At 38.5% G+C, this 18,608-nt stretch overlaps 1 non-coding gene across 1 annotated transcript; it reads right to left on the reverse strand.

Annotated features, from left to right (window-relative positions):
- Window positions 1–11,253: 11,253 nt before the first annotated feature.
- Window positions 11,254–11,436, reverse strand: LOC138768231 (U2 spliceosomal RNA). Its single transcript, XR_011358961.1, has one exon. It is a non-coding gene; the product is annotated as a U2 spliceosomal RNA (small nuclear RNA).
- Window positions 11,437–18,608: the final 7,172 nt, after the last annotated feature.

Raw genomic sequence — 18,608 nt, forward strand, 5'->3', positions numbered from 1 at the left:
TAAATCTAAACTACATTAAAGTCCCCCCCAAAAAAATTAATTATTATGTAGATAATAAAAGTGTATAAAACAGTCACATAATTCTAGATATAATACACTAATTAATACATAATGTATGTGCAACCTAATACTCACAAAAATGTGTATGATGTGCCGTCGGCACAAAGTATGTGAAATAAATAATGTGATACCAAAAAAATGAAAAAGGAGAAAAAGTGTACAAATATGTGTTAATAGAAATACCCAGTATCAAATTTAGTTTAAAACGCATAAAAAACGCATGTCACGCTCTACAATGTGAATAGTGTCAAATATTACAAAATGCTTAAAAATACTGAAAAATACTAAAAAATTCATAATTGTGAAATTGCTCGATGATATGGTGAAGAATAAATATAAAGAGTGAGAATTAATCGTTGACACATACAAAAATTTTATACATAAATATAAAAATATTCATATTGGATTTTTTTAAAAATTATATTTAAATATAAAAATAGAAATAAATAAAACTGGAAATAAAAATAAAAATAATAAAGAATATATGTAAAGAAATTGATAAAAAAATTTTTTAAAGAATATATATATATGTGTAGATATTTATGTGAAAGTTTAGATATTAATAATAATCATGACCATGATGAAAATAGTGACATAATGAAAAAATAAAACATATATATGTAGAATTTTGGAACCCATTTCTATATAATTCAGAAGTAAACATATAAATATAATGCACAAAATGAAATGCTCAAAGTGAGCAATCAAATAATGAATATGTATGGATGGGACTTAGGAATGTCCAATGCAGCAGATTGTAGTATTCTTTCGCCATTAATGTAGAAGATGGATGTGGACGTCTCCAGAGCCTATGCCAGGAAAAATGATCTAAAAGCTAAAAAAGAGAAGGTACATTAGTACCTAAATACACATACAACAACTAAAATACATAAAATCATAAAATCAGATCTACATGATCAGAGGAATGGGGCAAAACTCACTACTTCATTCAACCCCATAGGTTGCACCGTCTTGAGAACCCATATCCATCGTGTTTCACATTGAGCTAGTTTCTTTGCTACATCGCCACCACGGGTACCCATATTGATTTTATCGATTCCCCTCACCTTCAGTTTTGTTGGATCACAATTATGGTATTTAAAGAAATGCCGGGCTATCGGTTTCAGTGACTCAGGATCAATTGTATCTTTCGCCTTCAGGATGTCACGTATATGTTCACGGACACGTGTTTTCAATTCTCTGGTAGTTAGCCCAATATATATTTTTGAGCATGGGCAGGACGCATGATATACAACTGCCCGGCTGGAACATGAGATATGCTGTGTGATCTTAAATTTTTGTGTTCCCGTGCTGTCTGTAAACTCCGTTTCCTTCACTATGTTTGGGCAAGCGATGCATTTCCCACATGGATAGCATCCCCAGGGCTTCTTCTTTGCCCCAAAACACTGTCCAGGGGGATCCGTGATATATTCACTTTTAACAAGCATGTCCCTGAGATTTTTTGATCTTCTTGCTGTTATAGCTGGCTTCTCTGGAATATAATTACAAAGGATGGGATCTACAGTGAGTACCGCCCAATGCTTTTCCAAGCATGCCCTCATTTTTGGCCAATGAGAATGATAGTTGGTAATAAAACGTACCTTATCATCTTTCTTATTCCGCTGTGTAACCTGTAGTAATTCATCACGATTGGCCCTTCTAGCACGATTGTAGGCCTTCTTTATACTGCGGTGACTGTAGCCCCGTTGAAGGAATCTTCTTTCCAAGTCAGCCGACTGTTTCTCGAAGTCCGTGGTTGTAGAACATATCCGTTTCATCCTATCCGTTACATATTCATTATTTGATTGCTCACTTTGAGCATTTCATTTTGTGCATTATATTTATATGTTTACTTCTGAATTATATAGAAATGGGTTCCAAAATTCTACATATATATGTTTTATTTTTTCATTATGTCACTATTTTCATCATGGTCATGATTATTATTAATATCTAAACTTTCACATAAATATCTACACATATATATATATTCTTTAAAAAAAATTTTTATCAATTTCTTTACATATATTCTTTATTATTTTTATTTTTATTTCCAGTTTTATTTATTTCTATTTTTATATTTAAATATAATTTTTAAAAAAATCCAATATGAATATTTTTATATTTATGTATAAAATTTTTGTATGTGTCAACGATTAATTCTCACTCTTTATATTTATTCTTCACCATATCATCGAGCAATTTCACAATTATGAATTTTTTAGTATTTTTCAGTATTTTTAAGCATTTTGTAATATTTGACACTATTCACATTGTAGAGCGTGACATGCGTTTTTTATGCGTTTTAAACTAAATTTGATACTGGGTATTTCTATTAACACATATTTGTACACTTTTTCTCCTTTTTCATTTTTTTGGTATCACATTATTTATTTCACATACTTTGTGCCGACGGCACATCATACACATTTTTGTGAGTATTAGGTTGCACATACATTATGTATTAATTAGTGTATTATATCTAGAATTATGTGACTGTTTTATACACTTTTATTATCTACATAATAATTAATTTTTTTGGGGGGGACTTTAATGTAGTTTAGATTTAATTTAATAGCAACCATTTCAGGGGACTTTCTAATGTGGTTTTCAGCTGATTGGATAGTACGCCCATTTACATACTGATGACACTTATGCATTCCTTTATCGGGTCCGCATGTGTGCGCATGAGCGAGGTCTCTCCCGACATCACTTGCGGCTCGGAGCACGGTCACATGATCACGCTTAGCGTGGGTCATGTGTGCTCGGACCCGGAAGTGTTTGAGACGGACGGCCCTGGGAGCATGCGCCGACGATACATGCAGGTGATTGTTATCATTACATGGGGAATGGAGTTTTTTCATTGGTTAGAACCAGGAATAGGGGATATAAAAGATCAGATCTAGTAGTGTGGCGCCACCCCTCGATAAAGGCGTGTTGCCGAAACGCGCGTCGGGGCGCACCTCATGGGTATTGTATGAACACATAGATCAGGTAATGGTTCAGCGATATGGTTGTCTGTGAGATTGGTTCATGGTCCTTTAGGACATGTTGTTTACTATAATGAACCCTTACTGAATATGTAGATCCTATTTATTGATTGTGCCAGGCATCTTACTTGATATACTTACATCATTTGCACTTTTGCACATTTATGCTAGCCGGCACTGTAGTATATGTACTTTACCCATGTTTCTCGTCATCATCCGTTCTGATTCAGTCTGTGTTTTTATCATGTATACTGTTATATGTTTGTGTCATTAATAAAATTTATTTGCATTTGTATTATATCTGGGTACAGTATTTTCTTTGTAGGTTTATTATATTGTTTTGCTGTTGTAGCACCCAGCAGATTACCCCCATTTAGTTTGCAGTTTGCACTTGCTTGTTGTACCTTTGGGGTAGAGTATCGGCTAGTACATTATCTGTTTGGTTGATATTTTCTCTGTGTTTTTCACAGATCTTTAGTTCTAGCTGATATCATGGATTACAGGAACCGGGAACAATCCTGGCTGAATCAACTAGACCAAGTTTTTAAAGATGAATCAGCAACGGTTGGTTTTAATGGTCAGAGGAATGGGAATTTTTTACAAAAGTCACTTAAGAATCTGTTCCACAAACGCACTAAAGTTTGGTGGAACAAGGCATTTTTAGAAAATTATCTCCGGAAAGGGCTTGTACCACGTGGTCTACGCATACAGGTGTATCCGTCTTTCCCGATTGAGGATCAAATCTTCTCGACAAAATGGGAAGAAGTGTGTACCAATAGTTCACATAAATTCATGGAGCTTTTAATTGGACTGAATAAGAGATCTTTGGAAAAAATGGATGGTGAAATTGAGTCACTCCAAGAACAACTTAAGAAGGAGTTAAAACCAGAAGAATTGGAAAGATTTAACACATATTTGGATGGACAGTTCACTATCTGGGAGAAAGATATTCACGACAAAAAAGGGAAGAAGTTGTCTCGTGATCTGAATGATGCTCAACAAAAGAAAATGTACAGATGGCAACGAGAAAAAACGGTGAGAACTACACCTAGGATGCGAGGAAGATCGATGTCAGTATCTTCGGTCTCCTCTGCAAGTGATCGGAGTGAGACAGGAGGATATAATTCCTATACCGAAAGAAGAAACAAGAGGAAATTTAATTATAGCAATACGGCGAATAAACGAAAACAGGAACATCGTGCGGGACCATCGGACGACAGTTCTGGCCCTAAGGTAATTAATTTATCCTCATATATTTTGACTGAAACGGATTTATCAGTGTTGGAAAAGGGGTTAACTTTTTCCCCTTCTTCCCGATGTGACTCATTTACAGTAGTCAAGGATTTACATCTCTTTGCACGTACCTTGATGTTGAAGAGATGGTATCATCGAAATGAGAATGCTGACATCTTTCCCTCATCAACTGAACAAGCGGCTTTACGTGCATTACATGAATTAGAACGGGAACAGATCTCTGATGACGGTAAGATCCCTCAATGTATTAGGAAGAAATCACAAAAATTCCCCCAATTTTCATTGTGTCCACCCATTGATTTATTTGTTAAATTGGTGGAGAAAGAATTATCTATGATGCCCACAAACATCAGGAATGATAACCTCACATCGGCTCAACGAATGAGCATTAAAAAATTGAAAAATTGTAAAGATGTGATTTATAAACCGGCAGACAAAGGGGGCAATATGGTTGTTTGGCCAAAGAATATGTATGAAGCGGAGGCATACAGACAATTACGTGATGTGAATTGCTACAAAAAGTTAACCTTTAACCCCCTTGCCTCCTTTTTGTCTAGCCTGGAGGATATTCTCCTTCAAGCTGAAACCAAGGGAACAATTTCGAAAGAGCTACATGATGCCCTCACAGTGAAACATCCAACCATTCCAACGTTGTACCTTCTCCCAAAGGTCCACAAGAACGCTACACGCCCACCTGGGAGACCAATCATATCTGGACGAGGTAACTTCACTGAGAACATTAACAAATTCATTGATCATGCCTTAAAACCACTAGTTGAATGTTTGCCATCCTATACGAGGGATTCTATGGACCTATTAGGTAAAGTGAGTGGGATACAACTTGATACCAATATGATTCTGGTAACATGCGACATTGAATCACTCTATACGAGTATTCGCCATGATGATGGCATTGAAGCAACGGAATTTTTTCTGCAGATGAGTAACATGGAGAGTGACATGGCCAAATTGGTGTCGAGTCTTTTGAGATTCACACTAACGCATAATTTTTTCACTTTCAAAGGGTCCCTCTACCTGCAGCTCCAGGGCACTGCAATGGGGGCGGCTTGTGCGCCCTCGTATGCAAATTTGTTTCTGGGGCTGTGGGAGAGGGACCTATTCCTGTCAGATCATGGACCACCTGAGATGGACCGTGTCCTGTTCTGGGCACGGTTCATCGATGATGTGTTCATGATCTGGCAGGGAACAGTGGATGAACTAAAATTGTTCATGGAGACCATCAATAACAACTCTAGGAATATCAGGGTTACATATACCTATAACTATGATGAAATTGATTTTCTAGATATAAAACTGAAACGGGACAATGAGGGATACATCCAAACTGATGTATTCCGGAAGAAAACGGCTGCGAACACATACCTCCATGCATCATCTGCACATCCATCATCGACAATAAATGCTATCCCGACAGGTCAATTCCTTAGGATGAAACGGATATGTTCTACAACCACGGACTTCGAGAAACAGTCGGCTGACTTGGAAAGAAGATTCCTTCAACGGGGCTACAGTCACCGCAGTATAAAGAAGGCCTACAATCGTGCTAGAAGGGCCAATCGTGATGAATTACTACAGGTTACACAGCGGAATAAGAAAGATGATAAGGTACGTTTTATTACCAACTATCATTCTCATTGGCCAAAAATGAGGGCATGCTTGGAAAAGCATTGGGCGGTACTCACTGTAGATCCCATCCTTTGTAATTATATTCCAGAGAAGCCAGCTATAACAGCAAGAAGATCAAAAAATCTCAGGGACATGCTTGTTAAAAGTGAATATATCACGGATCCCCCTGGACAGTGTTTTGGGGCAAAGAAGAAGCCCTGGGGATGCTATCCATGTGGGAAATGCATCGCTTGCCCAAACATAGTGAAGGAAACGGAGTTTACAGACAGCACGGGAACACAAAAATTTAAGATCACACAGCATATCTCATGTTCCAGCCGGGCAGTTGTATATCATGCGTCCTGCCCATGCTCAAAAATATATATTGGGCTAACTACCAGAGAATTGAAAACACGTGTCCGTGAACATATACGTGACATCCTGAAGGCGAAAGATACAATTGATCCTGAGTCACTGAAACCGATAGCCCGGCATTTCTTTAAATACCATAATTGTGATCCAACAAAACTGAAGGTGAGGGGAATCGATAAAATCAATATGGGTACCCGTGGTGGCGATGTAGCAAAGAAACTAGCTCAATGTGAAACACGATGGATATGGGTTCTCAAGACGGTGCAACCTATGGGGTTGAATGAAGTAGTGAGTTTTGCCCCATTCCTCTGATCATGTAGATCTGATTTTATGATTTTATGTATTTTAGTTGTTGTATGTGTATTTAGGTACTAATGTACCTTCTCTTTTTTAGCTTTTAGATCATTTTTCCTGGCATAGGCTCTGGAGACGTCCACATCCATCTTCTACATTAATGGCGAAAGAATACTACAATCTGCTGCATTGGACATTCCTAAGTCCCATCCATACATATTCATTATTTGATTGCTCACTTTGAGCATTTCATTTTGTGCATTATATTTATATGTTTACTTCTGAATTATATAGAAATGGGTTCCAAAATTCTACATATATATGTTTTATTTTTTCATTATGTCACTATTTTCATCATGGTCATGATTATTATTAATATCTAAACTTTCACATAAATATCTACACATATATATATATTCTTTAAAAAATTTTTTTATCAATTTCTTTACATATATTCTTTATTATTTTTATTTTTATTTCCAGTTTTATTTATTTCTATTTTTATATTTAAATATAATTTTTAAAAAAATCCAATATGAATATTTTTATATTTATGTATAAAATTTTTGTATGTGTCAACGATTAATTCTCACTCTTTATATTTATTCTTCACCATATCATCGAGCAATTTCACAATTATGAATTTTTTTGTATTTTTCAGTATTTTTAAGCATTTTGTAATATTTGACACTATTCACATTGTAGAGCGTGACATGCGTTTTTTATGCGTTTTAAACTAAATTTGATACTGGGTATTTCTATTAACACATATTTGTACACTTTTTCTCCTTTTTCATTTTTTTGGTATCACATTATTTATTTCACATACTTTGTGCCGACGGCACATCATACACATTTTTGTGAGTATTAGGTTGCACATACATTATGTATTAATTAGTGTATTATATCTAGAATTATGTGACTGTTTTATACACTTTTATTATCTACATAATAATTAATTTTTTTGGGGGGGACTTTAATGTAGTTTAGATTTAATTTAATAGCAACCATTTCAGGGGACTTTCTAATGTGGTTTTCAGCTGATTGGATAGTACGCCCATTTACATACTGATGACACTTATGCATTCCTTTATCGGGTCCGCATGTGTGCGCATGAGCGAGGTCTCTCCCGACATCACTTGCGGCTCGGAGCACGGTCACATGATCACGCTTAGCGTGGGTCATGTGTGCTCGGACCCGGAAGTGTTTGAGACGGACGGCCCTGGGAGCATGCGCCGACGATACATGCAGGTGATTGTTATCATTACATGGGGAATGGAGTTTTTTCATTGGTTAGAACCAGGAATAGGGGATATAAAAGATCAGATCTAGTAGTGTGGCGCCACCCCTCGATAAAGGCGTGTTGCCGAAACGCGCGTCGGGGCGCACCTCATGGGTATTGTATGAACACATAGATCAGGTAATGGTTCAGCGATATGGTTGTCTGTGAGATTGGTTCATGGTCCTTTAGGACATGTTGTTTACTATAATGAACCCTTACTGAATATGTAGATCCTATTTATTGATTGTGCCAGGCATCTTACTTGATATACTTACATCATTTGCACTTTTGCACATTTATGCTAGCCGGCACTGTAGTATATGTACTTTACCCATGTTTCTCGTCATCATCCGTTCTGATTCAGTCTGTGTTTTTATCATGTATACTGTTATATGTTTGTGTCATTAATAAAATTTATTTGCATTTGTATTATATCTGGGTACAGTATTTTCTTTGTAGGTTTATTATATTGTTTTGCTGTTGTAGCACCCAGCAGATTACCCCCATTTAGTTTGCAGTTTGCACTTGCTTGTTGTACCTTTGGGGTAGAGTATCGGCTAGTACATTATCTGTTTGGTGGCTATTACTTAGTAAACCTATTCTGGTAGCTTTGTCCTACTGGGGTCAGTTACTCTCGTTTTAGGAGACTACCCTGTACGGTTTTGTGAGGTTCTTGGCGTGGGTTAGGGTTAACCTAGATGGCTTCTCTCCCCTAAGGTGAGCTTAGCACTGTATAACTGTGGGACTTGCATCATCCACAATCACAGCCAACTGTAGGGTTGTGCGATATACAATATGGTATATCCACCCTGTTATGTCTCCTTCTCAAGGGTCAATCTTATCCCACTGGATAACTCCTTATCCCAAGTAGTCAGCTTCTCCCATACCCTTACATTGAACTGGGATAATCAACTACCTTGCTCACATTGAAAATTGACCCTGCTTGGGCTACCCTGTTACCCCCTCCCCCTTACTTTAACATGACCATTTTTGGAGCAGAAAAAAATTTATTTTTTATGCAATCACTGAAAAATAGACTACTTTTTTTTTTTTTTTTTTTGCATTGAAGCCCATTCTTCTTCTCAACATTTCAGCTGTAAACAAAGGGGGACAATTATTAGTAAAAAACGCCGGACTTATAAATGTCCCCGCATCTCCGGCACTACGAAGATTTATGTAGAGGCGGACTGCCTCTACATAAATCCCGTGCGCGTCGGTGCGCACAGCCGAAATCCTACGCCACCTGAAAGGTGGAGAAGGTTTTCGGCGTATCTTTTAGTTGAAAAAAAGATAAATTGCGCAGAGTCCGCGCCCCCCCGTTCCGCCCACTCAACACCCCCTTACCGCCCCCCCCCCCGGCGTACCCGGCGTAAAGTGCCGATATGTGAATATTTTATTCGCAAATCGGCCATTTGCGCATAAAATCATTCGCATATCGGCACTTTACGCCGAAATTAAACAGTACGCCGGATGATACATGTCCCCCAAAGTGTGAACATGATCTCATGGTCAATAGCAACATCTAGTTGTATAGATATCCAGAAGCCCCCTACTCAATGTGCTTGAAGGGTACTTGCCATGAGTTGTCATGTCAAGGTCTAGTATAGGCTTTTATGTCTGCATAGGTGAATCACAAAGCTCTTTTCCTGGCTCATTGTAGCAAGTAGTGTCTAGCAACCTGGCCAATAAAAACTTTTGACATTTGTATGACATAATGAAATATACTTTTATAGGCTATGTACAACTTTGCAATGAAATCTTTTGACCCTAATAAATCTAAAATTACCCCCTGCCTATAATAGAGCACAGATACAAAGCAACCCAATTAGAATGCTAACAATTGAATAGAGTCAAATATATTGGCAAGGAACTGTGGCATCCGGGCTATACAGGGGACCCCTGATAAAGCTGCATGGAACACTATAGGCAGTGAAAGTTATACCAGTCAGGTCTTATATATTGAGCACATTGAGTAAACATCCAGAATGCAGGAAGAAAAAGTAAATGAACCCATGTGCTAATGACTAAATGTGCTTAAGGGTATAAACCCACACACCGTATATGCAGCAAATACGCAGCAGATGTGATGGTGAAGATTTGATGCTGTGTTCAGTTATTTAGATCTAATCTGCTGCGTATTTGCTGCGTATCACAGTAGTAAATACGCTCCATATACGGTGTGTGGGTTTGTACCCTACAACCAGTTGACATGTGAGAAGTTTTGATTAGTGGGGGTCTTACTGCTATGTCACCCGCCGAACAGGTAAAGGAGCAGGGAGATGGTGGCTGCACTTCCCCACTGTCAATTACCTGCATCCAGGAACATGCTGTCAATGCACAATTGAGGTTGTAGTTTTGGAAAATCTGGAGGGGACACTATATGAAAGGGATACCATACTATATTTCCACTGTAGCTGCTGCAGAAATAAACTGCAGATGGCAATGTTTCTTGAAGTCTCAGGAGCCCAACCCCCTGATAGCTGGTGCCTTTCATATTAAAGGGATTGTCTTTTAAAAGACAAACTCCTTTAAGGTATTTTGTAGTATTTACTAGTACCATACCTCTATTTAAATTTCAGTGTATGGAATCCACACTATATCTTCCACAAGACATTCATGGTCTGCAATGCAGCCTGACCTTTCATGTTTTTATATCTGTGTATTGTAAGTAAGGCTTCCGCTGAATGTTTTGCCTGGAGTCTGTGCACAGAATGATTATTTTCATGGTCGCTTTAAGAACAGGTTGAGATTTCACCGATTTGCATGCTTCAGCTGTGTCTATGTGGAAAATGCTGTTAAATTATTTCCACTGACATCTAGTGGTCAGATTAAATAATGCAGCTTTTAGTGATACAGTTTGAGAACACAAAGCGAATATAGAAGTAGAAGAAAAGTGTATAAGAATATATTTTTTTTCAAAATGTAATAATAATAATAACTTATAATAATTCATTTCCAAACAAGTTTGATTTATTAAGAAATAAGATAGAGAAATAGGCAGTGCATTGAATGAACTGTGACTTTCCAGATGCTCACTGTCCTTGGGACTGTCCCTGTTTTTATTTAAACATTACTTAAAAAAATTGGACATCTCATAAGTTCTGATCAGTTGGGGTCTTGGTGATGAGACATCCACTGATCTCTGGATATGTTTAGGAGAAGCACATGGCTGTGCACTTCACTCCCCAGCTCAGAACACAGTCCATCTCATTGCAGGAAACAGGCTCCCCGGGCTTAAAATACAGCCCTTACCCTGCAAAATGTTTGACGTGTCTGTATGAGGTCAAAGTTTATTTAAATGACAGTAGCGCTATGAGGACAAAAATTGGCAAAATGTTGCTAGAGCTATAGGCAACTGCTTGACTTTTTTTTTTTTTTTTGTGCACTGAACCTGGAGGCACTGCAATACCAGGTCAATGCCTGGAGAGGACAGCAAGCTCTTTTTCCATCTCCCTGTTCTAAAAATCCATTTAATATATGGTCCCCAGATAGGAGACGTATCAGATATTAAACTGTTAAGAACAGATACTACACTTAGCCAAAAGGCAGAGAAGCGATGACAACTGCTTGACTTTTGCTTGCACCAGTTATGATAGAGCTACCTCCAATACTGGCCTCAGATTGGCTATTGGGGCTGCACCCCTTTAGTTAGTATTTTAGTATATTAGGTGGTGCCCGCCTCTTATCACATTCCCATGAAGTCACCATGGCAGCTGTCATACATTTTCTAAATGACTTCTTATGTTTGTTTGTTTTTTTACTTTTGGGGCGCCGGGTCACTCTCCAGTTTTTAATCTCCCCACACACCCACCAGTATTATTAATTTTACTTTTAGGCTTACTTTGCAATTCTGAAATGTCATCATGCATTATTAAACTGGCTGTTTTATGATCTGCACTGTAGTGGAACCAGGAAATGTGGTTTTTTTTTTCATTTTGCTCCTCATTTAATATTAAATTGCAAGTCATGCTTTCATGCCCATTGAACAATGTATCCAGTAATACTTGGCACATCTTTCTAATGCTCTTGCTTATCCAGCTGTGAATTTCTGTGCATACAAAACAGCTTACCCATAGTTCCCTGGTCATCACTAGCCACAACATTCACCAAGGGTCTCCTCTTATCTAAAAGGTATGAGCAGAGTTATACTATATTATATATTGAAGACATTTGGTGGTTTTCATTTCCAAAAGTTCCATCCCAATTTGTATAATACATATATATATATATATATATATATATATATATATATATATATATACACAGTATATATATATATATATATATATATATATATATATATATATACACAGTATATATATATATATATATATATATACACACACACACACACACAGCGGGAAAAATAAGTATCTAAGACACAACAAATATTGTCGTCCTAACTCTATCCCACATGTATTCAATGCTGTCCACCCACATTAGGGCATAAACCAAACCTTCAGGGAATAGGTGCACTATAACAAGTCACAAAGGTCCTATTGCACTTACTCATGTAGCGTAACCTGTGCCCATACCCCAACACAATTTGCAATCGTCTTGTTTCCTTAGGAGGGCATCTTCAAACTACCACCTTCCTAGCTTTTTATATGGATCCATCCGGTGATGTCCGGGGGGGTGGGGGGGGGAATCACGTTAGGTCTGGATTGACAGACTCTGGATTGACAGACTCAGTGTTGGAGTGTACATCCGTTGCGTGGATCACAATACGGACATGCGCACCACACTCCCTAAGGCTGATCCCGATGACCTCCCAGAATCCTCACCCTAAGACATGCGCCCCAACTATTTTAAGCTTTAGAACTAGTGGATCTGCCTATATACAAAATATGAGGCCATATTACCTATTACAAGAAATTAAAAACTAACTAGCAATATTATGATGTGTAATATCATCCTAATATTTTATTGCATGAAATAAGTATCTGATCACCTACCAACCAGCAAGGCTTCTGGCTCTCACAGACCTGATAGATTTCATATGTAGTCTGATAAAGAGAGTGAAGACTCACAAAATACCTTCTTGACTTTCTATGTATGATTTTATACAGTTTTTTTAAGAATAAATCAGCTTCTTTATTTTACAATAGTTGTGAAAGAGTTTTTGGCAGCGCCAGGAAATTCATCCAGGAATTCTTTTTCCTCATTGCACTGCATGTTTCTACGTTACACCAAAATTGGGAGATATCAGTTCCCTGGATCCTTTGGCCGGCAGCCATTATTGGACACTTCAAGCTACTCTACAGCAGGGTGATATACACAAAGCCCAAGGGGCTAAAAGGTGAGAGTCTATCTACACCTACAACAGGATTACAGAAGTCGCCCTCCTTTTTGCCTTTTCATCCTTTTCATATATGTCATTGAGTTATTATGCCCTTCCTGCAATGAAGTGTTCTGCAGCAATGTCCACCAATGACTTTTCAGATAATGACCACCATCATCTCTAAACCTGTACCTGATATGCAGCTCCATATCATATGTAATAGGAAATGGAATTGTTTTTTTCTAGGCTTTAGAGGCAAATGTCTCAAAACCTGCGCAGAACAGCTGTGGGGCATTTGCCCATAACAACCAATGAGATTCCAGCTTTCATTTTTAAAAAGTCTCTGAAAAATGAAAGCTTGGATCTGATTGGTTGCTATGGACAACTGCTCCACGGCTCCTCTGCACACGTTTTATTAATGTTGTACTAAACAAAGATTCCAGCCCCATATCCTGAGCCAATGGAGACTGATGATTGATCACTGAATCCCATTCATCCAATCCTCCACACTTCATGTTTTAATATCTTGTTGCTGGGATGCACATAACAATAAAGAGCCTATACTTACCTGCTCCCCTGGTGTCCTCCTCTCGTGTCGCCAGTGCCCCCCGCCAACTGCATCGCATCTACTTCTAAGATGAACTTGTCTTGGGACTTACAGTTTACTCAGCCAATCACTGACCGAGTCAAGACAGCGCTGCAGCCAGTGATTGGCTGAGCAGGCTGTCACTCCCATGGTGAGTTTGTTTCCGAAGTGGATGCGATGCAGTCGGCGGGGGACACACACTGTTTTTTATTTATTGTGTTAGGTATTTTCTGTTGTCAAGGCAAATTGCTTTGAGTGCTCTAACTTGACTTTTTTTACGCCTTCCTCGGTCTACCCATGTTTTTTAGACTTTAATATTTTCATTTTGCTTCTTCTTGCCCCAAACAGAAAACAGTCGTTGTTTGCCTAAAAAGTAGCCTCAAAAAGGTTTTTTTTAACTTTTGTTATTTGACTGACTACTGTCTTGTTGAGACTTGTTATGTTTCAGTTCATCAGGTTTACAGTTTGGTAAGGTCAATAAGCACTTAATATTTTGTGAGAGCACATATATATATATATATATATATATATATATATATATATATATATAGTCTCTAAAGAGGTGAATGGAATCTTTGTTCCACAGAGCTTACAGTAGTTGTTTTGTATTTGAAAAAGGAGCCTGCTTTATTTTCAGAAACAGTGCCACCCTTGATTAATGTCTGTATCTGTCATTGCATCTCATGTGACGTTGAATGAATGGAGGCTGAACTGCAATACCCACCAAAGCTTAGGAATAAGAGAGGCACTTCTTTTTCTATTCCTGGATAACCTGTTAAACCTTGTGTTAAGGGTATTTAAAAGCTCATAGTTATAACATATAAACCCCAAATCTTGAACCCTTAAAGCATAGCTGTCACCAAAAAAAGGGGCTAAGAGGAAGCTCTTGTCAGCGCGAAATGGCTTTGCCCTCAATTTGTCGTGAACTATGTGTTTTTTTTGTGACAGCTATGCTTTAAGATTTTTTGTTAAGTAGTGTAAAATGTATATGTTATAACTATGACCTTATAACTATATGGTCGCTGAGCACTACCAACAATAGTGAGTGTCCAATAATCAGCTTCTTATTTCTCCCCAAGTATACCGCTCAGAGTGTGAACAGTGCCGAGAATTATTGGTTTCTTTGCTGCATACCCAAAAAATTACTTTTAACGTCACAGACATATCAGTAGAAAAAGCAATGAGCAATGCACAGTGCCGAACAATCCTTTCCATGCTCTGTGTCTATGTGATCTGGTTGGTCCCATAGAGTTATACTATCGGGTCAGTCAGAATAAGGAGGATTATATAGGTGACAAATACCTGTATAGAAATCCAGCTGGAAAGGTGAATATGTCACTTGCCCAAATGCCGATATCAATGGAGTTCAGCCGAAGTCCACATCCAGCTTTTATGCAGTGTAGAGGAGATGATGAACAGGGAGAAATCTTCTGAACTCGGCAGATTCTCCAGCTGGTAGCACTGCACAGAAGTTCACACAGTCCAGTTTTCCATGGCAAAAAAGTGGGATCCTGAGTGACGTCACTCTCCTTAGGTGTGGATCCTAGTGCAAGCCAGACGTTATCCTATGCATTTCAGTGTACACGGACACCTCCCCTGATGAAGGTGTCCGTGTACACTAAAATGCATAGGATAATTTCTGGCCTGCACTAGGATCCACACCTAAGGAGAGTGACGTCACTCAGGATCCCACTTTTTTGCCACGGAAAACTGGACTGTGTGAACTTATGTGCAGTTCTACCGGCCGGAGCATCTGCCGAGTTCAGAAGATTTCTCCCCATTGATTAACTTCTCTACACTGCATAAAAGCTGGATGTGCACTTCGGCTGAACTCCATTGATATCGGCATCTGTGTAAGTGTTCTATTCACCTTTCCAGCTGGATTTCCATACAGGTATTTGTCACCTATATAATCCTCCTTATTCTGACTGACCCACTAATTATCTGCGCAGGGTGTATCTATATGTTTAGTTTATGATCTGTATAATTGGGGGAATATAGGGCGTCCCCCACACACCTAGCAGCATTTATATATTTTTGTATACAGCGCTAGTGAGCATATCAACACACAGTGTATACTAACACAGTGAGTTGACTGCATTACTAATATTCTGAGTTATATTATCGGTTAATCGAGGTCACATGACACAGAGCCGGGAGAGAACACACTAATTGTGGCCTCCTCCAGGCTCATTCTGGTTAGTCTCAGTCTGAACACTCAAATACCAGCCAATAAAAACTTTTCTTTGGTGACAGTGCCCACTTAAAGGGACATAACAGAAAGTAAAGTAGCTCTGTTCTATGAATGATCTAGGGCAACTCTTTGGCCATTAAAATACTGTGTACCCCCCACATAGGAATGACCAATTCCATCAGAAGATTGAAAAAAGAAAATTCATTAGAGACTGAATTAGCATTTTGAAATTAATAATGTGATTTTCTTTTGAAGCGACGGGAATCTTAAGCTTCTCAAAGAGCGGTAAAAGATTTCTACATTTTATGCATGAGAACATCTTCTGCTTAATTCTATAATTAGAGAAATGACAGTAAAAAAGTAAAACAGTCTGATTATAGGTTAGTGGATATATTGTCTAGACCCCTCTCCTGACAGCGTAACCACGGTTTTCATTTTATAATCTCTATGAAAAGGTGACATTTGTCCCTTAACATGGCTGTCTAGCAGCAGTCCCGCCATTGTTCCCAATATCTTAATTATTATTTTGCTTCAATATAAGGGTGGGACGAGTTTTCATCAGGGAAATGCTTAACTCCAGGCTTGTTATTTTACGTTAGAATTCCATCTGCGATGGTTTATGCTTGGCCAAGTCGATTAGCCAGGGGATTAAGATGTAAGCCTTAAATATTAGCATAACATCAGTTGCTTCTTAATATAAACTAACTGATTAAAGTCTGTAGGGCTGTGACGTCTCTCCATCCACACATGCCACTGGGATAACACGAAGGATGACAACACTATGGAGAAGAACTTACTACAATCTAGTAACATTGGTTGCCAAAATGTATTGAACATTGGTGGACACCAATTTGTGTTCCTTGTTATCAAGACCAAATCTGGATGGGCCCATTCTTTTTGGCCAAGCACACGTGTGTTCTTAATAGTGATAGGAGAATACACCTAGAGATCTGCCGACTTCTGCCTTTTCAGCTGTCTAATATGTATGGGGTTCTCCTGACTTGTCCCTTGGAGAGATGTATGGGACATGTAGGATTTCAACTGATCCTTTTGTTCTCCGAGAGATAAGCCACCCAACTCTTCTATCTGGGAGTCCTTTCATCCCTCTTTGACAAATCAAGGCAGCTAAGGGTGGGCACATATTTTGGAGCCAACCATACGGAGTACTGGCTGTACGTGGTAGTCTTGCCATATGAAAATATGAGAACCCATAGGCGACTTGTATCAAAAGTTTTTCCTTTACAGACATTATATCTTATCCAGAGGTTGATAGAACCACCACCCATAAAATGAACAAAAGAACAGATGTCCTTTTATCTCCATGTGGCAACTTAAAGGGTTTACTCAGTGTCTAATGTCAGGTCTGTATCTGCCATGAGGCAAGATGTGCTCCAATAATCATCCAATGAAAGACCATTTTGGCAATACAGCTATTCATGTTTTAGTCTACAATATATTGGCCATCAGAGTTGTCTACACTGGCCATACATTATCGGCGAACCTTGACCTTTCAGATTGCTTCACTTCAGAAGCTTGGGAACACTTCTTTGACTCTTTGAAGATACAGACAGATCTCCATAAAAAAGGTACTCTGTGTCTCCTTGACTTAACAGCTATCTAACAGTGTCAGCAGTTTGGAACCTAAACTGCAGCTGATCAATCATGTAAGACTGTATGGAGCAAGCAAATGCCTCCCAATATAACTATTTACCTTCAGCTGCCATGGTTAGCTACACTAAGCTTCATTGAGAGTTCAGGACTTGGATCAGGGAGCAGCCCTATTGTCATGGCAAAATGAAGTATAAATGTATAATTTTAAAGTACAATTTGTCCCACAAAAATCAAACCCTCATATGGCTTTTAGAAGGCAAAGAGGAAAAAAAATTAAAACCCAAAAATTTAAATTGTCTTGGTTGTTGCATGGTTAAAGGGGTTGTCCAGTGGGATTCATATACAGTATTTTGTAAAACTAATGCCCCTCTGTCAGTGCTCGTTAGTTCATCATTCCCCGCTATAACACGCATCGGCAGCAAGCGGGTAAATGCAGGGTGGGCCGTGGGGAGCTGCAGGGGGGCTACCCGGGAGATCACTAGATCGTCTGGGCAGCCCATAGAAGATAGCAGCGGTCTGCTGCCCACGCTCCTATTACATATGTTGAAAGACCACGACAGACAATGATCAGCCGACATTGTTCATTGTCGGCTGATTGTTGTCTTCTATTACATGAGACAATTATCGGCCGCAACGGCCTATATCGGCTAAATATGGTTGGTTCGTTTTGTGTAATAGGGCCTTAATACTAGCTGAGGTGGTCTAATTGTCTAATTGTGTGAATTTCCAGTGTGTCGATATGGGACCAAGAAATGTAGATCAGCAAGTGTTGGATAAGGAGCCGTAGAGAATTGGTGAAGTAAGTCATTTTATCTTTAAAATCTGGTCCAAGTGTACGGCATGACTCTTTCCATTGATGTCTGTGAGAGTTAACAGAAACAGCTGAGTTTGTACGGGTATTTATAATTTAATCAATACAGATGGCTATGTTCACACTAAGTAAAAAACATCCTTCCACCGTCTTTATTTTTAAATTTAATGCACTTTTAATTAAAGACACCCAAAGGGCAATGAGCCGCTTGAACTAGGATAATGTACCAACAGCCGCCAGCAGCCAT

Source organism: Dendropsophus ebraccatus, chromosome 11, assembly GCF_027789765.1.
Source record: "Dendropsophus ebraccatus isolate aDenEbr1 chromosome 11, aDenEbr1.pat, whole genome shotgun sequence".
NCBI classification, from domain to species: Eukaryota; Metazoa; Chordata; class Amphibia; order Anura; family Hylidae; genus Dendropsophus; species Dendropsophus ebraccatus.